This window comes from Lissotriton vulgaris, chromosome 6 (assembly GCF_964263255.1).
Source record: "Lissotriton vulgaris chromosome 6, aLisVul1.2, whole genome shotgun sequence".
In the NCBI taxonomy this organism is placed as follows: Eukaryota; Metazoa; Chordata; class Amphibia; order Caudata; family Salamandridae; genus Lissotriton; species Lissotriton vulgaris.
This window is the reverse complement of record NC_141694.1, coordinates 297,265,891-297,293,090: the sequence shown is the minus strand read 5'-3', so window position 1 is coordinate 297,293,090 and position 27,200 is coordinate 297,265,891.

Here is a 27,200-nt window from a genome sequence, read left to right as displayed (position 1 = left end):
AGTACTTTGAGTACAATGGGGGTGATGCATGCAGTGTGGATTTGCGAAAAGCGCGGCGCGCACACTTAGCCGCTAGCGTTTAAGCTCTCCCTTTTCTCCCACCCACTTCCTCTTCCACTGAGACACTGAGGATGCCGAGTAGGAGGGGCAAGAGCCCACGGTCAAATGGCAGCAGAACCCCCTGTGGCTGAGGTGAGTCAAGTAAGGGAATCACAAAACATGGAGCCACCCTTGACCCTTGACCCATGGCTCCTGGTTGTGGTCTGGCTGAATGGTGGCAACAACCAAAATGGAGCAGTGATGGCTCAACTTGACTGCACAAGAGGTGTGAGAGATGTGCCCCTGCAACCGATAAAAGGAGATAACCTCCTGAGGCCTCAACGACGGAGCGAAAGAGAAGGCAAGTCCGTCGAAAACAGGGGGGGGGCAATTAGGTGAAGTTACTGGAGCAACGCGGATAAGTCTGGCCCCTGCAGCTCCTAGTAACTTGCACCGCGCTCTCAACTACTGCACGTATTACAGTGTAATGTGGTCCCAGGAGATATTACAGTGCTGTGACTGCTAGGACTATCGCAGGAGATAAATATTATGGTGCTGTAACTGCTAGGACTATCGAGCTGAAAAGTACAAGGGGCAGGCATTTGCAGTTTATTTGTGGAGCACTCGAAGGGGGGAATTTAAGAATTTGTGACCCAGCGATGCTGTGAGACTATTAACTTCAATGCGTGAAAAGATTAATGATCTTCAGCAGTCCTGATTTGCTCTGGCTTGTGGCTTAATTCTCCTTTTTTTGAGGGGGTGAGACTATAGAATCCACACAAAACAGCCTAGAACAGGGAAGAAAGATAATAATGAAATGCCACGACCAGTTTTCCCCCTCACCAGCTCCTAGAGTTAAATGGAGGGGCCAGAGAAATGAGCAACAGAGAAAGGAACTAAAAGCTAATGCGCTAGCTGAGATAGAAAAGCAAGCAGAGCTGGATGACCCCTCAGATGTTGAGAGAACGTCTGAGGCAGAAAATAATGGGGAGCCTACTGAGCCTTCGCTAGATTAGCAGCTCGGCACAATATGTAACGTGGAATGCGATGACAAGAGAACCAAGGTACAGGGTACAAATGGTAGTCCAATCCCCCCTAAGCTATACCCTCTCGTCAAAAAATACCAGAAGCAACAAAATACAGCCTAGCCCCACTAGATGAAGCTGCGCCCATTAGAAAATAGGCTAGTTGTTTGCCTTCAGTACAATCACCAGAAAATAATAGGCTGTCTCAAAGTACCCCCAATGGTTCACCATCTTCTCATATTTGGAGGATAAGTTGACTGCCTTACAGGGAGATTTATTAGAACTGGGTTAAAGCAGGAGCCTGATGGAGTTGAGCTCCAGGACTTGGAAAACTACAATAGGCGCTCTAATCTCCGCTTAGTGGGTATTCCGAAAGGAAGTGAGGATGTGCTGGTGGCTAAATGGGCTGATTCACTGCTGAAGAAAAGTAATGGCGGAGTTGGAAGGGGACATAAGGATCACCAGAGCCCATAGAGACCCTGAGCAGAGACAATCAAATGCAAAATTTCCACAAACTACATTACTTAACTTTGCAGACTTTAGAATCAAGGAAAGATTACTAAGTACTGCTATTGTCAAGAGATCCTTCTCTACTGCAGAAATTCCACAGTTTAAGATATTTCAGGACATGTCGGCAGCAATACCACAAAGAAGAAAATAATTCTTCAAGATGATAGACCTGTTCAAGGAAAGGGGGGGCTCAGGCCTCGATTAAACAACAATCAATGCTTAGTTTTAGCAAGAGGGCAAATCCACACATTTACATATATTCAGGAACCTCAATTGATGTTGTAAAAATTGGCTGGAGGGGACAAGTGAGGTTTAGGCCGGAGGGGTACTTAATCCACACAGTTAGTCTCATACTGAAAGGTTCGGGTCTCTTCAGGGCGGGAGGAGGGGTGATTATAGCACTAGTCCTTTAGGGGGAGAGCATTAGTGCACAATATAGTGGCATCCAGCGACCAGAAGGGGAAGAGGGAGTAGCGGGCAATTCCACTTGCCAGGGGAGGGGTGCAGAGTTTGAGGTGGTGGGGGTGAGGCAAAATATAAAAGGAGAGTTTAATTAAAAGTGTTTAAATAATTTGTGCGATGAAACAAATTAGGACAGATAAATCAAATTATCAGTTGGCACACAGAACTGAGAATAGTAAATTCAGGGAGGGGAGTGAAAAGAAGGCATATGTCACCTTATTCTGTACAGAGCACTTGATACACTTTAATATTGGTAAATGCCTGTGTCACTTTATGTATATTTGATGCACTTTAGACCTCTATGGTTCACACCTTAGCTACTATTACATCTGATCAGCTGAAATATGTTCAAAATTTAAAGTCATGCATGCAGCACTTTCTCTGAGGTTGGGGAGATTATTTATTTACATCATTTGTTTATAATAGCACAAGTCACTTTAGTTCAGATATTATTAAGTAATAGGTAAAGAGGTACTGAAAGTAATTTCCTTTAATACCAATGGTCTGAATAATGAATGTAAGGCCCATGCAATGGAAAGCTGACGTAGAATCTATAACCTGGATGTCATACTCTTGCAGGAAAGGCATTTTAAGGGCACAAATAGTGGGAGCAGGACGGTGCAACAGTGGGCTGGTTTTTATTGCTTGTCCAATGCCAGCTGCGCGCAGAAGGGTGTGGGGATTTATGTAGATAATCATGGACCATTCCAAGCAAAAGCCATGCAGACAGACCAAGGTGGAAGATGGACCTTTGTTTTTAAGATATTAGGGACCAAAAAGTTCTTTTGCATATTGATTTAGTTCATTTAGATTTATTTGAAGGCCAATTGGAGTACGATCTAGTATGACAATATCGCCAGCATACCTTAATCTATGGATATCCCTAAGTGCTAATTTTGTTGGCAAATTGTTTGTTTGTAGAAAATATCCAGGAAGGTTGCTTATGTATTTAGGAGAATAGCATGGGGGCGAGAAGGCAACATTGTTTTGGACCATTCATCAGGGGAATTAGACTGGATAGGCCCTTTACTCCACCCATTTGGGCTCATCACCATGTTGATGTATGCAATGAGATGATTATTGTAAGAAGATCATGCAGAATCCCTAAATTCTCTAGCTTCTTCCATAATGTTGGCCTGTGCACGCTATCAAAAGCGGTCAAAAAATCAATAAAAGTGCAAAAAAACTACTTGTGATTTACACATTACATACTTGTCAAAGACAGTTGGAGGGACAGCATTATTCAATAAATCAATCAATCAGAGTGCTTGTAAAGCACGCTACTTACCCGTGAGGGCCTCAAGAGGCTGAGGGGAGTGGGTGCTGCTTCTGCTCGAAGAGCCAGGTCTTGAGGAGTCTTCTGAAGGCGAGTTGGTCTTTGGTCTGCTGTAGGTGGGTAGGGAGGGTGTTCCTGGTCTTGGCGGTGAGGTAGGAGAAGGATCTGCAGCATGAGGATGTTTGTTTGATGCGGGGGACATCGGCGAGGGTGAGGCTGGCAGAGCTGGCAGGTCGGGGTGTTGAAGTTGAGTCTGCTAGTATGGTTCCAAGATGTTGTTGTCTTCCAGGTGGCGGACCAGTTGCATGTTGACGATTATGTTGATGACCTTCGCCAGGAATGGGAGCAGGGAGATGGGCCAGAAGTTCTTGAGGTCCTAGGGGTCCGCCTTGGGCTTCTTGAGAGGGCATTGATTTCGGCGTGTTTCCAACTTTCCGGGAATGTTGCTGTTTCGAAGGAAATGTTGATGGCCTTCCGTAGTTGGGGTGAGATGGCAGCCTCAGCTTTGTTGAATACGTGGTGAGTACAGAGGTCTGACGGAGATCCTGAGTGGATGGAGTTCATGACCTTGTGTGTCTCGTCGTCGTTGACGTTGGTCCAGGAGGTCAGGTGGTTGCCGCTGGTGGTGTTCAAATGGCCGGTGGGGTCTGGCGTAGTCAGGACGGTCATGGTGTTGAAGCTGTCATGGATGTCAACGATCTTGCGGTGGAAGAAGATGTCCAGTGAGTTGCACAGTTCTTGTGAGGGTGGTATGTCGTTGGTGTTGGCGCTGGGGTTGGAGAGTTCCTTTACGATGCTGAAGAGCTCTTTGCTAAAACAACAGTTGATGGACAGAATACAGAACAATGTCATACGTTCACCCCGGTACAGAGACCTGGGCCTAAATCCATCGTTTTTTTGCACTCCACACCACCCCAGTTCAGACATGGCCATATGCAAATCAGCCTTGACCCTGTGCCTCATGGGAACAGTCCAGCCCGAACTGCCAAGCCATGTCTTTCCTGCCTGGACTGGAATCAAGCATCCTAGGACCGGTTTCTGGCTATCAGCTGTCTTCAGCCAGGATAGCTTGACTATAGTGGTGTGGAGAGAATGGGACTCACGTCTGAGCATACCGATCCTACTTGGGGTGGCAAATGCAAAAACAACAGTAGATGGGCAGAATGCAGAACAATGTCATACATTCACCCCAGTACAGAGATCTAGGCCTAAATCCATCATTTTTTTCCACTCCACACCACCCCACTTCAGACATGGCCATATGCAAATCAGCCTTGACCCTGTGCCTCATGGGAACAGTCCAGCCTGAACTGCCAAGCCATGTCTTTCCTGGACCGCAATCAATCATCTTAGGACCGGTTTCTGGCTATCAGCTGTTTTCAGCCAGGATAGCTTGACTCCAGTGGTGTGGAGAGCATGGGACTCACGTCTGAGCATACCCATCCCACTTGGGGTGACAAATGCAAAAACAACAGTTGATGGACAGAATGCGGAACAATGTCATACATTAACCCCAGTACAGAGATTTGGGCCTAAATCAATCATTTCTTTGCACTTCACACCACCCCAGTTGAGACATGGCCATATACAAATCAGCCTTGACCCTGTGCCTCATGGAAACAGTCCAGCCCGAAAGGCCAAGCCATGTCTTTCCTAGACCGGAATCAAGCATCCTAGGACCGGTTTCAAGCTATCAGCAGTCTTCAGCCAGGCTAGCTTGACTCCAGTGGTGTGGACAACATGGGATTTACGTCTGAGCATACCCATCCCACTTGGGGTGGCAAATGCAAAAACAACAGTTGATGGACAGAATGCAGAACAATGTCATACATTCACCCCAGTACAGAGATCTGGGCCTAAATCCATCCTTTTTTTGCACTCCACACCACCCCAGTTCAGATATGGCCATATGCACATCAGCCTTGACCCTGTGCCTCATGGGAACAGTCCAGCCCGAACTGCCAAGCCATGTCTTTCTTGGACCGGAATCAAGCATCCTAAGACCGGTTTCTGGCTATCAGCCGTCTTCAGCCAGGATAGCTTGACTCCAGTGTTGTGGAGAGCATGGGACGCATGGGACAATGGGGGGATTTTTCCAGTTGTGAAGTAGTGTTAACAAAGAGGGGTTAAAAATGTGCTCCATTCGTCAGGATTTGATTGTAAAACTTTGATTGGGATATTGTCTGGCCCCATTGCTACAAATGATCAGGCGGTTTTAATGAAGGAAGCAATCTGTGTGATGTTGGAGCTAACAAATCACGAACAAATTGCCCCCATTCAACATACAGTCAGGAAATTTATCAATTGCAATACTACGTATGTTATTTATATCATTGGGTGCCCTTGTGATTTGATTTATGTGGGCCGTACAAAAAGGAACCTGAAACTAAGAATTCAAAATTACCAAAGAGCTGCACTGAATGGTGACACCAAATACCCTCTGGCGGAACATTTTTCCAAATTTCACCCCGGAAATAGCCAATTTTGGTTTTATGGCATTGAACATATTGAAGCACGCCATAGAGGTGGGAACAGGGAACTCTATCTTAAACAAAGTGAAGCAAAATGGATTTGCAGATTACGGGCAATTACACATTGCCATATTACTGACATTGAAATGCATTTCTTCCTTAAAATGACAAATCTTTTTACCTTCATGAATATCAGGCGTCATGCTCTCAGTATGATCAGTCTCCAATGATTAACCTGTAATCTGTGCCTGACTAATTTTTCCATGATTTCAGCATTTTATATGTATTTTCATTCTATACTCCTCTGTCTTTTTGTAATTTTATTTTGTCGTTTCTGTCACCCTCCAGATATCCAGGTTACCATTCACCCTCTGGCATAATAAGGGTGTTTTTTTCTTTAAATTATTGACAAGTATGTTTAGGGATTGCCGACATTGCATGCATGGCAATATTTATTTTATCCCCAAGTAGAGATGACTCAGGCCTCACCACCTACCTTGGGTTGGGCTTCCACATACAATGGTGTCTACCATGACCTGTGTACGATTCTGACCACACTTGAAATTCTCTCCAGTACCCTATGAGTGGTGATACAGAAGGGGCAGGTCTTCGTATGAAAAACTTTTTCCGATTAGGGACTCTACCGGTTCTCGGAATGATTATCCTTCCTTTTTTGTTCTCTATTCGTTTTATTATTCGGGTTGCTTGCGGAACGTTTCTGAAATCTTAATAGATTGGGAGCACATATTTTCCCTGGCTGATCCTCAACTTTTTATAAATTTGTTGTAGTTGACTTTGAGTGTTCTTTCACGTTAGCCTATTACATCATTGGTTTTCCCTTCTTGGCATGCGTACAATTTACCTTTATTTTTATTTTCCCATTCATGAACAATTTTCACGTTCACTTTCGCGTTTCAGTCTTTCTTCACCTATTTACATATTGTGATGGCTCGCTTGCAATTGCCCCGCTACTACTTCTGCGTTCATGAACACTCACAAATTCAAGATCGCGGTCTAGTTTCCTCCCGCATGACACATATACAGCGTCCAGGCCACACCCATACCGGAAATTTGGCACTATTTGAAAGAGAGCGCAAGATAGAACGATTCTCGGCACTCCGAACATTGGACCCTTGACAGACTGGTAAGCCTTTTCATGCACAGTGCAACTCTGTTTTGAACTTTCCACTTTTTTATTTTAGAACCATTTGGTGTGTAACAACGGCATTAGTTTATTAAAGCTACTCAGTTTATGCCTTAATGGCTAGGTGACTGCCAGCAACTGCACCTCGTATACGCTTGAATTTTTTCTTATGTAAGCGTACTCTGCTTACTTCCTGTTTCTAATAAATGCAGTTCCTGTATTGTCACTGAGATTGTACTATAAACCACTATATACATCTACGCGCAGCGCAATCATTCGCGTTGTTATTGAGATTCATTTAGTATCGGGACAACTCTGCTCTAAACTATTCGAGTTTCCTTTTAGAACCATTTAGTACATAACAATGGCATTAGTTTATTAGGGCTACACTACTTATGCGCTAATGGCTAAATGACTGCCAGTAACTGCACTTCGGTTACGCTTGAATTTTTTACTTAAGTAAGCGTACTCTGCTTTCTTCCTGTTTTTATTAAATGCAGTTTCTGTATTACCGCTGGGATGGTACTATAAACCATTATATGCATCTATATGCAGCGCAATCATTTGAGGTGTTATTGAGAATCATGTAGTATTGGGACACCATAGGCCCTGCCTGTGGTATTCCATTAAGGGCTCCAACCAACTTGGGTGATCTTACCTATGCAATACTAGTTAGGTTATTGATAGCAATTACACGCTGGATAAATGAACATCTTTTTAATCTTTCCATTATTTACAAACCTCGTTATAGATTTTAAAATTTTCAAATACATTGATTTTCCTTTTCATTCAGGCCCTATATGGCCGTCACTTTCACTCAGACACTTTTCCGACCCCACTGCATCAAAACCTTACGCCTGCTTGTAGCAGGCATAAGGAGTGATGCAGCACAGCTAGGATAGGGCGCCCCAGCTGTCCTGGAGTTTTGTCGTGCTTACGACACAACTCCAGCACTGTGTCACCTTTACAGCATCAGATGCGTCACGCATCTGTCTATTCTTGCGCCATGGTGCACCGCATTCTAAATGCGGCGCATCCATGGTGGCACAAGAGGTGTCTGCAGTGACGCAAAATGACTGGTGCATCCCTGCTGATATGCAGGGATGCACCAGTTATGGTAAATCTGCCCCGTGTCTTTATTCTGTGTAATTTCCAATTACATTTTATATGTATTTCTGTATGTGCTTTTATGATTGGTACACTAACAATCGAATACAGTTTTCCATATCTTCATTTTAATGCTCTCCACTCACAAATAGTAATTAGCTTTTCTATCATGATAAATTCTATTGTTTTGACAAAATAATATGTGAGTAGGTCTATTTTAAAGTGTATATACTTTATTTGTGAACATCATTTCTAATCTCCCAGCTGGGATGTCTCCTTCTACCCTTCCATTTAGGATGATGCCGTTCATTGCTGAAATAAGAGAAAAAAGTGATTTCCCTTATATGTCTGCTTTTATCTTGGTTGGAATATGGACATAGGAATTAAGAAAGCTGCCTCTTGTGCTAAGTTTCTCTTGTTGTTCTGAAGAGCATTAGAGATTTCACTGTTAAAGTCCCCGGCTATTATCATCGGAGGAAACGCCCTTGATTCTAAAGTTGAGATTATTTTCTCAAAGGATTTTTACATAAGCAGATCAAGCGATGAACTGGGTGGAATATATATATATTGAAGAGTAGCGTATCTTGGACTGGCTCCAAGCTTTCTTTCCGACACTTTTTTTTGACACATTGCATATTCAGAAGGGATAGCTCTGTTTCTTCAAAATCCCAGTGGATTTCTTCCTTTAGGAGAATTGCGAAGCCACGTTTTGCTTGCGCCCTTCTTGTGGCCAATTTAGAAAAACAACGGTCCAAAGCAGTTTCATAGATATGAATAATGATAAAACAGAACATAATAGGCTGCTATATATTTGTCCAAGTCCAGCCGGACAAGGAGTTTATTTTCATAACGATAGTTGAATTTTGTAAAATCTTAGTGCATGAGCAACATTTCAAAAATAAAGAGCACAATCCTGTGCTTTAACTCGGAACAGAGAACACAGTAAAGAGATAGAGGATAGTTTTGAAAAAAGGGGAAAGAGATGTCGCAGGCAAAGGAGAAGTGAGCAAGCTGGACACTTTTTAGATCAGTGTTACAAATGTTTGCCAGAGTAGTACATACAGAACTTAATACAAATTAGTTTCACTGTATGGCTACTTAAAAAGGTCGGCGTTTCGATCCCGCGCTCAGAATTACAATGGGACCATCATCAGGACTGTACAAAATGACTATGCCTGGTTAGAACAATGATGTGTCTGTATGAAGGAGGAACAAGGAAAAAGAGAAAGTTTTCAAATTTTTAAAAAGGTACTCTTCAAGTTTTTGAAAGAACAAGAGACCTAAGCGTGAGCACATTACACACGTGCATAGCATTTTACTCGGAATCACAGTGAACATCAGCCGGTGAATAGGTTGAACGGCATGACGGAGGGAGCAGTCTGGAGGACAGTGGCGAGATTATGGGCAGTGAGCGCCAAGGACGTGTGGGTGTGATGATGTAACGGCCGGATTCTCAGACCAGATAGAATCAGCTCCTCAGAGCACCACCAACCCAGCCGGAACGTAATCACCTCCCTCCTCAGGACTTATTTACAACAGGTATCTATGCCTTATACCTAAGGATGGGGAAATTAGCAATATACATGCATAGATTTTCTACAATATCACACTCACACCAGTTAGTCTTGCGGCAGCCAAGGCCCAGACTAATCTACCCTAGGGCAGTTCTGATTAGCTACCATTACACACTGATCACAGTCAGTGCCCACCCAACAAGCCGCAATCCTGCGGGTCTAGACAACAGTCTCCCTCCTGGTGTTCTCTCACTTACATCCCAAGCCAAAATCCTGCAGGTCTAAACACCAGTCTCCTTCCTGGTGCTCTCTTACTTACATCCCAAGCCGCAATCCTGCGGGTATCGGCACCAGTTTCCCACCTGGTGTTCTCATTAACGCCGCTTACCAACGACGATCACTTTCCTATGAATACCATTGGAAGGAATCTTTCATTGGCTACTAGGGATATATTACTACAATATTATAGATCACACAACGGGTTACCGAATTAGATGATGTACAATCTATTCTCCACTTCAGGGGCCCCTCTCTCCCTCATTGCTCAGTCACTCCTTACCTGACCGGGAATCACATCCGTTCATGAAAACAATGCCTGACTAGAAGAACAGGTTACCCTGATTGAACAAGAATACAAGGCACATGCTGGTTCACTAAGAACTGGGGTACTTTATTACAATAATTATAACAACACAATACTATACTATAATAGATATATATATATATATATATATATATATATATATATATATATATATATATATATATATATATATATATATATATATATATATATATATATATATATATATGTATATATATATATATATATATATATATATATATATATATATATATATATATATATATATATATATATATATATATATATATATATATATATATATATATATATATCCTGCAAAGGAAAGTGAAAGGTTAGAATGTGCACACTATAAGACAAAGACTGACGTCACCTGATTAACTTGAAGTCTGGATTCAGCAGTCATCTAGGTTCCCTTCTCGTCTGTGCCTTGGCTCGTCTTAGAGTCACACTCCTGCAGTCACGAGTACACGTCTGCACCACTATGCTCTGTCTTCTCTGCTTCCCTCCAATTCCTTTCATTAGCTGCTTTCTCTCTGGCTGTTCTGCGCTACTCCTCTCTCCTCTCAATCACGGACCATCTTCACTTCTCGGCTTCGATCTTATAACTCAGTTTCAGCCACTCTGGTAATCGTTCTCTTGACTAACTGCTTCACTCGGAATGCTCTGATCTTATAGGTCAAAACTCGCCAGCTGCTCCAACTAAAATAACTTCAATCTGTCTAAGAGAGTATCAGCTTCTTGGTCTTTCTCGGACTTCAAAATGGCGACTGTCTGCCTGGAAGTAATTAATGGCATTGATGCTAACCGCTAGCTGCCGCCTACAGACTGACTAATTCACTGCCTCATGCTTTCACTAATATGGAAGCTTGTTCCTTCATGGAAAGTTACGGCCAGTAACCTGCCGCCCACCAAATTCTTGTACCTCCCCGTACCAAGGACACGTTCCGAGCCGGCCGGCCTGATGTTGTGTCTTCGGAGTGGAGAAAAATACAGTCTTTCGATAAGGGCCAGCATGAGCGGGTTCTCTCCAAGTGAACAACACCTCGTAACTAAAACATTACATTTGACCTAAAAGCATCTCAAGCCGCCGGGGCAGAAAGCAAGATGGAGTCTCTCCCGTTTGAGGCCTACAAGGCCCGAAATAAGCATAACTCCATAGAAGGTATACTAACACTCTTGCAAAAGGACGGATTATCACTAGTACTAATGATTCTAACCCCTAACATAAGTTCATAAGCCCTGATCTAAGGAAAAGGGTACGGAAATACATTACTATGCCTTGTGAATAGGCCCTGTCTATGGTTCTAATCCTTGCACTAGAATGATAATAGACTGGAGTCACCTCCAATCATCTTCCCTCAAAGGAGGGCCGAAAAAGTCGGTCAGAACACTTCACCCTTGACTTTAGTCTATTAATCTTTTGTTAAATGGAACTCGCATCTGTGGAAGAATAATAGGAAACAAATTTAACTGATCTATTCCTCGTGCCGAATCTACAGTATTGGAGTAGGGAAGGAATGCACTGAATAAAGCAGCAAATAGCCACTAAAATACTAATAGTAATCATAACATCCCCCTAATATCTGTCGTAAGGAATGTAAGTCAGGTACCCAATTGAAAAGCCAGTCAAACCAGCCCTGGTCAATGTGTTTTCTAACTTCTTCAGTCAAGTCATGAAGTTTGTCAATATGAGCCTGAATGGATTTAGTGTGATCGGACAAGTTAAAACAACAAAGACCTTCAAAATCAGAACAATCATGTCCATGTTTAAGTAAACGATAATCGATAGCAGCACGATTTCGCAAAATAGCTCTGCGTTCACCCTGGGCATCTAATAACATATCAGATAAAATTGTAGAAGTATGATTAATTGACTTGACCATCCAGCAGGCCATTTTTCCAATGGATTTAGCATTATAGACAGCCAATGCTGGGACACCAATAATCGAAATAGCTAAACTAAGGTATTCAGACTTGGAATAGAGATGTAAGGAAGAATCACAATCCTTATGTAACATCATAGAATCACGAACTACACAGGAATAGATATTAGGATGTGAAGAAAACATTAATAAACTCAGTCTAGTGATGGCACATGGGCCTCTGGAAATATTTGCGGGAATATAGGGCCAAGAAGTATTGCCACAGGAGAAAAGCCAACCAGAAGGTAACAACATTGTGCGATAATTGCTAGGAGCAACTACTATACTCTTACAGGTCATATTATTTTTAACAGAAGTACATGACTTTGGAGGTCTTCGGGAACACAAAGTTCGTTCATGGGCTGAAAAAGAAGTCGCCGCCTTTAGCTTTAACCGTACACATTCAGTAATTGCATTAGGATCACAAGTAAGGACAAAACACAGATCACCCTGTGTGATATTATATGTAGTGATTTGGGAATGAATAGGGGGCGTTGAATCTGAAAGTATAGTACATAAAGGACAGTATTCGTGCGCGGCGAAATCACCAAGAATTACATTGGGACGGGCATTTGTTATATTAAAAATATGCGTTAGAGTTTCTAACGAAGCGGGGACAGCAACCAAACAGGTCGCTAGAATGTCAGTCACTGAACGCATCGGTGTCAGGCAAAAATGTGGAGAATTAGTAACTCGTTTAGCTAAAGTAGTCCAAAAGTTAGATGATGAATCCCACGCAGCAAAGGAACGCGGTACTCGGGTTCTTGAATCAACCAAAGTCTGTGGGTTCCCTTCTCTACCGACGTAGCAGACCAAAAGGAGTCCAACGCCGGCACATCCTGCAGCAACAGTCCAGAGAATGATCTGCTAGTGGCTCTTTCTCCAAAAAGTCCTGCTTTCTGGTGGGCCCCATTTCGCCAATCCCGCCAAATCAGAATCTTGCATGTCCACCACTGCCTCAGCAATTTTAGATTTCTCATCTGCAATGTTATGAAAGAATTTGTCAAGGGAGTCTATCGGGGATTGAGCATCCACATGAAAGATTGTCACAGTACTCTGTGGGAGCATTTCCCAAATTTCTTGCCATAATTCTTTTCCCCACAGTTCTTTCGAATGCAATTCCCAATTATGAGAATGCCAAGTTGGTAACCAAACCGCCAGTCCATTAGCAGTGGACCAGGAATCAGTGAAAATATGACATGTTTCAAAACCTGGTAAACTGCATATAATTCAGCGAATTGACTACTCTTTCCCTCACTGGTTGTACTCAGCAATTTTTGTGTGATCGGATTATAGGACACTGCCTTCCAATGCCGTTTCTCTCCTATGAACCTTGCTGAACCATCCATAAACCACACATGTTTTCTGTCCTCCACGGACAAATCATCAAATGGCTTACCCCACTTAACAGGAGATTCCTGTACTACAGGTACGGAGCAATCATTTCCAGTCTTAATCGATGGCGCCTGCGCCACTTGCTCATGTAAAGATGCCACACCTTTCGGACCCACACGTGCCCTATCTTGAATGTACCACTTCCATTTAATCACACTTGCTTCTTGAGCATGTCCAATTCGATGAGTTTTCGGCGAACTCAAAACCCACTGCATAATAGGAATTTCAGGTCTCAAAATCACATCATGACCCAAAGTCAATTGCTCGCTATCCACCAGAGCCCAATAACATGCAAGCAACTGTTTCTCAAAGGGTGTATAACGCTCACCAGCCTCAGGTAACTTTTTGGTCCAAAAACCTAATGGTACTTTTTGCCTGCCTTGTTTTTGCCACAAACTCCAATTTGCATAAAGACCTTGCACGGACACATTCAAATCCACATCACCCTCGCACACAGGCCACAGATCCAAAGCATACTGAATAGCTTCTTTTGCCAAATTGAACGCATTTTGCTGTGGTTTGCCCCATTCAAACACATTCTTTTTGCGAGTAACTCGATATAAAGGGGCCAGAATCTGACTCAAATGTGGGATATGTTGGCCCCAAAAGCCAAACAGACCAATGAAGCTCTGGGCTTCTTTCCTGTTTCTTGGGACTGCAAAATCCAAAACTTTTTTTTTAACCTGTGGAATCACCTCTCTGTGACCTTCATGCCAATTGATGCCTAAAAACTTTACACTTTGGGATGGACCTTGTAACTTATCGGGATTAATTTCCCAACCTTTCTCACGTAAGCACTCAAGGGTTTGATCTAATTGAGTCTGAACTTGATCTTGTGTTTCACCTTGAATCAAAATGTCGTCAATATAATGACATATCTGAATTTGCGGGTGTACAGATACTTCGGACAAATGTTCCGCCACCAGCCGGTGACAGATCGTAGGACTATGTACATAGCCTTGGGGAAGACTTCTAAACGTCATTTGACGTCCATTCCATGTAACACTGAATTGTTCCTGACACTCGGGGGCAATCAGAATTGAAAAGAAAGCATTAGAAATATCAATGGACGCATACCATGTACCTGGATGCTTTTGGATTCTTTCAATTAAAGTAATAATATCCGGTACTGCAACAGTCAAAGGGGGTGTATGTTTGTTCAGCTCGCGATAATCAACAGTCATGCGCCAAGAATTATCACTCTTACGCACCGGCCAAACAGGATTATTCCAAGCAAAAGTAACCGGAGTTATAACTCCTGCATCAACCAAATCCTGAATAGTAGCACTAATCTCTTCATGGCCACCTGGGATACGATATTTCTTCTGAGAAACAACTTTTGTAGCCTGAGGGATTTTTATGGGGGGCATTCTTAAACGACCAACCCGTACGGGTCTGGACGATATATAATGTTTAGTTCCAAATTGATAACAGCCGTCATCTAAATGCAAAATCATTCCTTTTAGAATGTCAATTCCAATTATGTACTCCAAAAGTGGTACAACTAATACAGAATATTCTTTTCGGGGAATTCTGCCTATTCTCATTTCAAGTGTAGTTTGCACTGCGGGAGTTTCCTTTCCACCTAAACCAGTAATTGTGAAAAATTGGCCTTTGAATTTCTTTGATTTTCCATGAATAAGAGTGGCCTCCGCTCCTGTATCTACCAATGCTCGGGCCCTTTGGATATTACGATGTTTCCAAAAAATTTCAATATCTACATAGGGTCTATTGTCTCTGTGAGCCCACCTGCGTACTGGAGCTTGACCTATTTCCAAGTCATTCTTACTATGTTCTGTCAACCAGAACAAATCAGGGTAAATGCTCTCATGTTTTTTGGGTATTAAAACATCATGTTCATATCCATCTCCATTACGAAATGGACTCCTGTCATCTGTATGGTACTGTGAGTTACGATCGGAAAGTCTGTGTCGATCCTCCCTTCTCCTCAACTCAGGGGACTGATCCCTTTCATCTCTATATCTGTTGTAGACACGATCATCTCTCCCCCTTTCTTTTTCCCCCTCTCGCCCCCTCTCCTTCTCACAACGAGGGGATACATCACGCTCATACCGCCGTTCACCACGACGATCAGAATCCACACAACGCCTGTCGTCACCACTGTCATCAGAACAACCGCGATCACAATCATTCTTACGCACACAATGGGCACCCTCCTTACGATCCAAACCACGCTTGCGAAACATCTCCCATAGGCGATTATTAGGTTCACCATCAATGTCCTCCTTTTTCACACCGTCATTCAACAGCGCAAGAAACATATCACGTCTAGAGAATTTATAATCTCCAGCAGTACGACCCTCCGGTCGAGACTGTCTCTCAGGTTTAAACCAGTCACCCAATTCACCAAGCTGACGGACATATTCAAGCACCATAGATAAAGCATTGCCAGTTTGATTGATTAACAAAGTCATCATAACCTGCTTATAAGCAACAGGGGAAGAACGGATAATGCGATTCCGCACAGAAGATGTCAATAAACCATCCAACAACCTGTCAGCAGTACTGAGAAAAATCGCAATTTTCATCACCTCCTCTTTCAATCGCTGCGCTGCATCGCGCAAAGTATACCACGGCTTGTCATTCACAGGCCAGTCAGATTCAGAAGGATATTTGTGATTACAGCCATCAGTCGCTAACTGGAGTAGACTAATCTGGCCAGCACCATTAAAATTTCGAAAATGATCTTGTACAGTAGAATCGGACCTCAAAGAGCAAAATTTCAAGGCATCTCCTGCATCTAACATGATACCTGCAGCGCCCACTTCATAAAGGCGCACCATCCACGTAAGGAAACCCTCACCAGGCCGTTGTCGAAATCGTTGTAAAATGTCACTAACTTCCTGTTGAGTAAAATCTTCCAAACTATCCAAAGCAATACCATTCGGATTACCAGGAGCTTGTTGTAGTTTACGGCGAAAAACCGGATGCGCAGAAACCTCCGGACGAGCATCCGAAGAAGCCCGAGCCATAGATTTAGAAGAACAATCAGAAGGAGAAACGTCATGAGAATGGGAAGAGTGACCACTGTCGCCAGAACCGTCATGTTTGTCACAAGAAGTAGATTTACAGTCACGTTCGGAGCGAGAAGACTCGCGCCTGTCAGACTCCTCAGCCGAGGAACCAGAATCATTTGAGTCCCAGATATTACCATCCCATTCGTCGGGGTTCCAATCCAGTCCGGCTTTCGCCACGACCAGACGCACTTTCCGTTTACAAACACGACCGCGACGTTGCCTATATTTGTACTTCGCAATGCGAACAGCAGCCCTTTCGGCAATGGTCTGATAAGTTTCAAGTTTGTCGGCAAGCAATTTATTTTGACATCGCAAAAAAGTATGCGCGTTTTGCACTTCAACAAACTTTTCCTCCATATCCACAAATCGTTGCTGTAATTTGACAAATTTCTCATGTAAAATCCTGTACGCAGTCAAAATAATCCAACCTCTGCGTCCTAAAATAGGAAGCTCCTCACCCTTCACTACTGGTGCCTTTTGTAAGCAAGAAATCACATCAGCCGGCTCCGCCAGCTCCAAAAAAGAAGTCCAATTCTCACTCAAACCAGTAGATTCGGCCCACTCACGGGCCAAGACCTCGTAAGGTGTCGATTCCCAGCCGGGAATTTCAACAGGCAATTTGAAAATAGATTTCGACTTTCGCAAAAACATTTTGACACACCAAAAAGATATATACAACTAGTAACAAATAATATACAAAAGAAACTACGTACGAGCCGAGCGCAAACCAACAAGATAACAACGATACAGCGCACACAGGCTTCGTAAACAGTTTGTGACGCCAGATGTAACGGCCGGATTCTCAGACCAGATAGAATCAGCTCCTCAGAGCACCACCAACCCAGCCAGAACGTAATCACCTCCCTCCTCAGGTCTTATTTACAACAGGTATCTATGCCTTATACCTAAGGATGGCGAAATTAGCAATATACATGCATAGATTTTCTACAATATCACACTCACACCAGTTAGTCTCGCGGCAGCTTAGGCCCAGACTAATCTACCCTAGGGCAGTTCTGATTAGCTACCATTACACACTGATCACAGTCAGTGCCCACCCAACAAGCCGCAATCCTGCGGGTCTAGACACCAGTCTCCCTCCTGGTGTTCTCTCACTTACATCCCAAGCAGCAATCCTGCAGGTCTAGACACCAGTCTCCTTCCTGGTGCTCTCTTACTTACATCCCAAGCCGCAATCCTGCGGGTATCGGCACCAGTTTCCCACCTGGTGTTCTCATTAACGCCGCTTACCAACGACGATCACTTTCCTATGAATACCATTGGAAGGAATCTTTCATTGGCTACTAGGGATATAATACTACAATATTATAGTTCACACAACGGGTTACCGTATTAAATGATGTACAATCTATTCTCCACTTCAGGGGCCCCTCTCTCCCTCATTGCTCAGTCACTCCTTACCTGACCGGGAATCACATCCGTTCATGAAAACAATGCCTGACTAGAAGAACAGGTTACCCAGATTGAACAAGAATACAAGGCACATGCTGGTTCACTAAGAACTGGGGTACTTTATTACAATAATTATAACAACACAATACTATACTATAATAGATATATATATATATATATATATATATATATATATATATATATATATATATATATATATATATATAAATATATATATCCTGCAAAGGAAAGTGAAAGGTTAGAATGTGCACACTATAAGACAAAGACTGACGTCACCTGATTAACGTGAAGTCTGGATTCAGCAGTCATCTAGGTTCCCTTCTTGTCTGTGCCTTGGCTCGTCTTAGAGTCACACTCCTGCAGTCACGAGTACACGTCTGCACCGCTATGCTCTGTCTTCTCTGCTTCCCTCCAAGTCACTGGAACCTTCCTTTCATTAGCTGCTTTCTCTCTGGCTGTTCTGCGCAACTCCTCTCTCCTCTCAATCACGGACCATCTTCACTTCTCAGCTTCGATCTTATAACTCAGTTTCAGCCACTCTGGTAATCGTTCTCCTGACTAACTTGTTCACTCGGAATGCTCTGATCTTATAGGTCAAAGCTCGCCAGCTGCTCCAACTAAAATAACTTCAATCTGTCTAAGAGAGTATCAGCTTCTTGGTCTTTCTCGAACTTCAAAATGGCGACTGTCTGCCTGGAAATAATTAATGGCATTGATGCTAACGGCTAGCTGCCGCCTACAGACTGACCAATTCACTGCCTCATGCTTTCACTAATATGGAAGCTTGTTCCTTCATGGAAAGTTACGGCCACTAACCTGCCGCCCACCAAATTCTTGTACCTCCCCGTACCAAGGATACGTTCCCAGCCGGCCGGCCTGATGTTGTGTCTTAGGAGTGGAGAAAAATACAGTCTTTCGATAAGGGCCAGCCTGAGCCGGTTCTCTCCAAGCGAACAACACCTCGTAACTAAAACATTACATTTGACCTAAAAGCATCTCAAGCCGCCGGGGCAGAAAGCAAGATGGAGTCTCTCCTGTTTGAGGCCTACAAGGCCCGAAATAAGCATAACTCCATAGAAGGTATACTAACACTCTTGCAAAAGGACGGATTATCACTAGTACTAATGAATCTATCCCCTAACATAAGTTCATAAGCCCTGATCTAAGGAAAAGGGTACGGAAATACATTACTATGCCTTGTGAATAGGCCCTGTCTATGGTTCTAATCCTTGCACTAGAATGATAATAGACTGGAGTCACCTCCAATCATCTTCCCTCAAAGGAGGGCCGAAAAAGTCGGTCAGAACAGATGGTTAACAGGTGTTTTTTTTTTGCTAACGCGGGTAGGTGACGGAGCAAGAGATTTGCGTGAAAACGACGTGAAAGTAGAATGAGATGAAGTGAGAATTGAACATTTACCTCGATGGTGCGGGTTGTTGAGTCTATTATAAGTCGAGACTCGTTGCAGATTCGAGTTGGTGGTGTGGTAACCAACCCCCGTAATAGTCTTGTTTTTTTCTGTGGGAAAAACCGTTTTGTTTAGAAAGGTTCGTGAAAGAGAGTGATGGGGTGTGGAGACGGCTTTCGACGGGCCGTGATGAAGTGAAGGGTAGCAAACAAAATGTGTGGCCTGGTCCGAAAAGGTCACCAGGACTCTAGCGCGCACTACAAGAAATTCAAATTCTCCAGTTATATGTTTCAAACACAATTTTATCAATAGTTCATCAATGTTTCACTTTACTAACACATACATTAAACATTATTTCCAAAGTAAATAGTTGCATTTTCATCACATCAATGCATATTCAAATCATGCTTCAAAACAATGCTTTAAAAAACCCAATGCATTTCAGGGCTGAGGCCCCTTCGTCGGGGGTCTGTTAAAGAAAAAGAAGGAAACTTAGTTACTAAAGATGCCGTAGAGGCTTTTAAACTACTAAACTTATTAGTCTTGTAGTCTTAGCGATTCTTACCACAGGTGCAGGGTAACTCGATACATATTGTATTGAGAAGATTATTTCATTGGTTACAGCAAATCTAAAAGAAAGGGATTGTATAGGCTTCTTATTCATGAAATTATGTTAAAAGAAATTTTAGGTATGTTTTATTTTTGAACGGATTTACCTGGACTTTAGTTGTATATTATCTGCAAGAAAGATTATATTGATGGTCATTTCCAGGGAATTTACCAAATATCACATTGTGAACGTGATGCGTTAATATAAAAATAAAAATCATAACTTATTTGCTCACCTGCGAGTATTATATTGGACCACAAGTGAAAATATCCTACGAGAATGGAAAATACATATATGTCACTAAGCATCGTAATATTTGGAATGCCGAACTCCGTAGAGTTAAATGGAAGATTTTTTCCTGCGAGCCTTCGTAGCAGTTCAAACGGTCTCGCTGAAAGAATTAAAGTAGCTCGGCTGTAAATAAGAGATAACCGCATTTAGTAACTTGTTCACAGTTCGAAAGAGGTGAAACACACATTAGTGTTTAATTATTAATCTTACCGATAGCGAGAGTGTTCCTACTAGGCACAGCATTTCCAAACCGGTCTGTCAATTGAAGTTCAGCCACTCGACTGGTGGTCCTTTTTTGTTGTTTAATCCTAGAGGTTTAACCCGTAGTAATATATAAACACATATTCATGGAAGTGAAGGGTAGAGCATTTACCTTAATGGAGTGGATTTAACCTGTCCTCGTAAAGGGCTTGTGGGGCTCAGCGCGTCGGTATGGAAACCAACTTTCTAGATTGGTGCGGTTTAGCTGCGAGGAAAAACCATGGCATCAAGGAAAGTGCATTTAGAAGTAAAACATGAACACGGCAGAGGATGTTGCCAATACAGACCAGGGTGGATTCTGTAGGTATGCACAGGGTAGGTTAGACCCGGGTAGCGGCTAGCTGTCCTTAAAATAGTGGGATCCGCTGTGGAGAAGGTATGATAAATGGGGGTTAGGGAAGTGAAGGGAATAAAGGGCCATTAGCGCTCTGTGCAGTGCGACCCGAATGGAGCCCAACTTACCGGCGTGGGGGAGCAATGTCCATGCGTTTCTGATGAGCTGGCACTGATAGCCACTGGTTAGTTGCTATTGGGGCCATGACACTTACATCAAGTGAAAGCCGGGACCACGTGATCAGTTGGGCGAGGAAAGTGACGTGATAGGGGTTGTGCTACAAGCGTCTTAGTGCGGCGGCCATCTTAGAGTGGTGATGGTGGCTGGCAGAAAACTGACTATTTTAAGGACCGCTAGCCGCTACCCGGGTCTAACCTACCCAGCGCATACCTACAGAATCCACCCTGGTATGTATTGGCCAAATCCTCTGCCGTGTTCACTTTTTACTTCTAAATGCACTTTCCTTGATGCCATGGTTTTTCCTCGCAGCTAAACCGCGCTAATCTAGGAAGTTGGTTTCCATACCGACGCGGTGAGCCCCACAAGCCCTTTACGAGGACAGGTTAAATCCACTCCATTAAGGTAAATGCTCTTCCCTTCACTTCATCACTGCCCGTTGTAAGCCTTCTCCACACCCCATCACTCTCGTTCACAAACCTTTCTAAACGGAGCAGTTTTTCCCACAGAAAAAACCAAGATTATTACGGAGGTTGGTTACCACACCAACAATTCGAATCTGCAACGAGCCTCGACTTAAAGTAGACTCAACAACCCGCACCATTGAGGTGAATGTTCAAGTCCTCACTTCATCACGTTCTATTTTCATGTCGTTTTCACGCCAATCTCTTGCTCCGTCACCTACCCGCATTAGCAAAAAAAAACCACCTGTTAACCATCACACCCACGCGTCCTTGGCGCTCACTGCCCATAATCTCGCCACTGTCCTCCAGACTGCTCCCTCCGATACGCCGTTCAACCTATTCACCGGCTGATGTTCACTGCGATTCCGAGTAAAATGCTATGCACGTGTGTAATGTGCGCACCCTGATGTCTCTTCTTCTTTCAAAAACTTGAAGAGTACCTTTTTAAAAATTTGAAAACTTTCTCTTTTTCCTTGTTCCTCCAACATACAGGCACATCATTGTTCTAACCAGGCATAGTAATTTTGTACAGTCCTGATGATGATCCCATTCTAGTTCTGAGCGCGGGATCGAAACGTCGACCTTTTTAAGTAGCCATGCATTGAAACTAATTTGTATGTACTACTCTGGCAAACACTTGTAACACTGATCTAAAAACTGTCCATCTTGCTCACTTCTCCTTTGCCTGCGAAATCTCTTTCCCCTTTTTTCAAAACTATCCTCTATCTCTTTACTGTGTTCTCTGTTCCGAGTTAAAGCACAGGATTGTGCTTTTTATTTTTGAAATGTTGCTCATGCACTAAGATTTTACAAAATTCAACTATCGCTATGAAAATAAACTCCTTGTCCGGCTGGACTTGGACAAATATATAGCAGCCTATTGTGGTCTGTTTTATCATTACTTTATATTTATGAAACTGCTTTGGACCGTTGTTTTTCTAAATTGACTTAAACCCTTGGTCCACAGCCACCTTAAGGGTCCCCCTTGTTTTTTCCAGCTTCTTGTGGCCAAATCAGCAATGACCTACACAAAAAAGCCTTTTTGCAAAAAAGGGGCCAAATACCATGTTTCTTGCTACATCACTATTGACCTGGAATTTTCCAAAAACAGGGCTAACTTTTCTGGTTTTTTTCCGGCGATATTCCATGAGACTGTTTGTAGGTTACTGCTAAAAAGGGAGGGGCATATTATCAAGGGGGTTTATCTCCGCTTTTTTGGCTTTAAAGGCCAAGAAAGCGGAGATAAAATGATCTCCCTATTACCTAGCTGTCGCTAACACCAGTTAGCGACAGCTAGTAGGAGATAGCGGCCATCTTGGGCCCCACTTTGCATGTCAGTGATATTTATCACTAATGACATGCAAAGTGGGCGTGCCAAGATGTTAGCGACTGGAAACAGTCGCTAACATCGCTATCTCCTATTACCAACTTTTGGACATATTCGCGCTAAGCGCGAATATCTCCAAAAGCTAACACCTGCCCCTGAGCAGTTCTTAGCCATGTTATCCAATGGTAAGTGGATAACATGGCTAAGAGCATTAGCTCGGTAATGCATAAATATAGCTGACTTTTCAGTGATGCATTTTGGCCGATTTTTATCGCTTAGGAGATAAACCTTGATAATAGCAAGGTTTCTAAGCGATAAAAATCGCCGCACCTCGGCGATAAAAATGTCGCCGCTAAACCAACATAGCGATAATTATCGCTAGTTGTTGGTAATATGCCCCGGAGTTGCTGTTTAAGGAACCAAAGATCCACGCCCAGGGGTTATCATCAGATTGTAACTTCTCTTTTATGGGAAGACAGTTCCAGATACGGCACTCTCCATCTTTAAAAGTACACATTATGGACCTGCTGATGTGTTCTTATGGGTTTTGAGGTCCATGTATATCTGATGGTTGTTATAGAGGACCTCATTTCCTTCCTTCTCTTTTAAGAAGTTATGCTGAAATTATTTTTTCTTTAACTTCGGAAATGTCGAATCCGTTTTTATGGAGAATATCTCTTTCTTTTATAATGATAGTTGCAATTACATTTGACCAGAACTCAACTGTAGCCACGGAAAGGAGAAGTTTGTTTGGGAATGAAGTTATTTTTATTACTGCAGTTGTAAGTGATTGGAGATAATTCATTTTATGGGAGTAAATCTATTATTCTCTCACTGTTTAAAGAGACTTTATCACTGGTTGTTCCTCTTTACCATGTAAAATCTTGCAGAAGGATTGCATTACAGTGCGGGAATTTCTCGGGCCTGAAAGTATTTTGCAGGTTTTGAAACAAAATGTACTGCCTGGGCGTTTCATTGTTTCTATTCTTCTTCGGTTTGGAGTAATGGCACAATATTATACAAGAGTAAAATGATATAAGAATTTGCAAAGGACATTTCTACTTTTAAACCTGAAATAGAACCCTTACAACCACTGGTGCATTAGGAACCTTAGGTAAAACAACTTCTGCTGTAAGTATCTGGCTGGGAAATATTGGTAGTGGATTTTTGCGGTTATATAAAAGCCTTTTTTGGTTACTGGCATTTGCAAAGGAACGAAGAATTAGATTTGGAAGAAAGAAGGAGTAGGTCTTACAAAGAGTTGAAGGAGTTGCAAACCTAAAGAAAAAGACAGATGTCTCAGCAAAGGAAGGCAGTGCACATCAGAGACTCACATAAGGTAAAGTTTGATGGCTATTCTAGCCATCAGAGGGGGGAATTAATGGAGTGAATTATCTTATTTTGAAACTCAAACACATTTTATTGAAAAGTGCAAATTTAATGCTGAACAACACATGTATAATAAATACAAATTTGTAGTAGGTATTCATATTTAGATGTTGAAAGCACGCACTTGAATTCATGTAATGTACTAACTTAAGTTAGTTTGACTGTTGGTGCCATATTTAATGTTGACTTTAGACATTAGGGTTAAGAGGCCTATTTTCAATGTAAATTGTTATCTTACACAAGATGGTTCTCTCGCTCTACTGCAGATGCTGAACTTTCCAGAAGCCCTCCGTTACTTAGTGAATAGGCTTTTGTTAAGTATTAGAGAATTGATATTCAGGTTCTCACCAGCACGAGAGGTGCTAGCAGGAAACGCATATCTTGGGATAAACTACAAGATGTACACAGTATCCCCTTTCAAGGGCTCACTTCTGTACTTCATTGTTATGACCTGAGAAACTATGGAGTTTACCTGCTCCCAGAGTTTGCTGAGGATTGATTATTTGTTGGGTATGAGGAATACGATATTTATTAAAAAATACTCTTTGGCAGAATTATATAAGTGTATGTTCCTTAGTTTAGTGTTAGAGCAGGACTGGATATGACAAAGCCCTCTGAAGTCGTATTATTCTTACCCAGAGACCTAGGGGCATATTACCAACAACTAGCGATAATTTTTGTCTCTAACTTGTTTAGAGACAAAAATTATCGCCGCACATCGGCGATTTTTATCGCAGATAAACCTTGCTATTAACAAGGTTTATCGCAAATGCGATAAAAAACGGCCGAAATGCATGAATATCGCTGAAAAGTCAGCGATATTCATGCATTATCGAGCAAATGCTCTTAGCCATGTTATCCACCTCCCATTGGATAACATGGCTAAGAACTGCTCAGGGCAGGTGTTAGCTTTTGGAGATATTCGCGCTTAGCGCGAATATCTCCAAAAGTTGGTAATAGGAGATAGCGATGTTAGGGACTGTTTCCAGTCGCTAACATCTTGGCACGCCCACTTTGCATGTCATTAGTGATAAATATCACTGACATGCAAAGCAAGGCCCAAGATGGTCGCTATCTCCTATTAGCTGTCACTAACTGGTGTTAGCGACAGTTTGGTAATAGGGAGATAATTTTATCTACGCTTTCTTGGCTTTTAAAGCCAAAAAAGCGGAGATAAACCCCCTTGATAATATGCCCCACAGTACGTCTACCGATTTATAACTGAGAATACTTTCTTGCTTTATACATTTTCCACTGCTTAAGTGCTAAGGCTTCATGCTCGCACATTATTATTCTCTCATCATTTGGGTTTCTGAAACTGACACCTTACCTTGTTTATTGATGAAACTGACCTCTCTCTTATGGCTTAAATTCTATAAAATTAGATTTGGGGTCTCCTTCATGGAACACACTTACTATATTTTCTCTATCTTGTTTGTAATTCTTACTAATGTAGTGTTTTATCATATTTTGAAATACCGAATAATTGATTATTTGAATCTGTAATGATGATAACGAAATATTATTACTACTGAATGAATCAATCAATTGTAGATTCATTGTTTATTAAAAACCCTTTAAATTCACACCAACTCTTTTATTGATTTCTGTGAAGCCCCTATTAGGCTTTACTGTTAAAGTGTTTGATGTAAATGATTGTTCCTTATCAATTCTCCTTATCAACAAGCAAAGATCCATAGGACCAATGGTGGGAGTTATTTACGACTGAAATAAAAGACCTCCGCTACGGCAAAAGAAAGAAACAAGCAAACATAGAAGGAAGGAGGAGGAGAGGAGGAAAGCAGAAAAGAAAGAAACAGCAGAGGGAGGGAGGGAGAACAGACTGACTAAGAGGCATGGTATCAAACAGAAAAGATGCAACAACAAAAAAAATAGGTAGAGAAAATATAAGATAGTGAGCAAGTGATTAGATGAGTTATTACACTGGTCCGTATTCGTATAACACATTTTGTACTCTTGGCGCCAGAAACTCACAGAACTGAAGTTAAGTGCACGCTATTACAAGCCCCAGAAGCAATGGGGCACATAAAAAAGATTGCCCATGTAAGGTTTGCAGGGTCAATCCCAATAAAGGTTGTATTTTTGAAAAATGTATTTTTCATATCTTTATTTCCTTGATTCGTTAAATGTTGCATTTTTAAATAGTAACAAACATAAAATCTCGGAAAACAAAAGCTTTTAAGCACAAAGCACACCGTGGTTAAAAATTAAACTATTCCTAGTGCGCCTCTCCATGAGAATATTCATAAAAATCGTTAACTACATAAAGCCTATCGAGAATAAGACAAAAGCCTACAAGCCCTCGGGGGATAGAAATACATTTTCCAGAGGCAAATGTCTTGAAAACTAATGGCATTCTGGCAAATACAAAAGCATCTACAATACTACATTGTTAGAAACATTGGGAAAACTGTAGGCTTAAAAAACAGGTGCACGCTATTTTCATTGCTTGCAGACAATGCAAGGCAACTGAAAGTGAGAGATGGTATTTTTTTACTGGGCTGCTAAGGTGTGTGATATGTCCTGTCTGCAACACGCATTAACTGTGATACAGTTTCTGGTAGGCCAGGTTAAATCTCAGACAGAATGTAATCACGACACTGACAAATGTAGGCCATGAATACACCTGGAGTTATTTTCAATTATACAGTGATGTGTGGCGATCGGGAAAAACACATAATGCGTGCTGTTCGTTTTACCTCTGCTTTTAAACAAAACCTATATTTTTTCCCCTAAATGCTTCCACTCTATCATTTGGAAACAGCAACATTTAACACCGCTTCGCATCCTCCTCCTGTTGGGTGATATGTATTCCGGACCTATCATATTTCATATGTATTCTAGACCCAGTCCATCCCTGCTCAGTGCAGCCTTACCCCGTTTCTTCTCTTCCATCGCCCCCTCTCTCTTCCTCCCACTTTTCTTCTCATGAGGCGGAGGACTTAATTTGTGGTACACTCCTTTCCGAGTGATT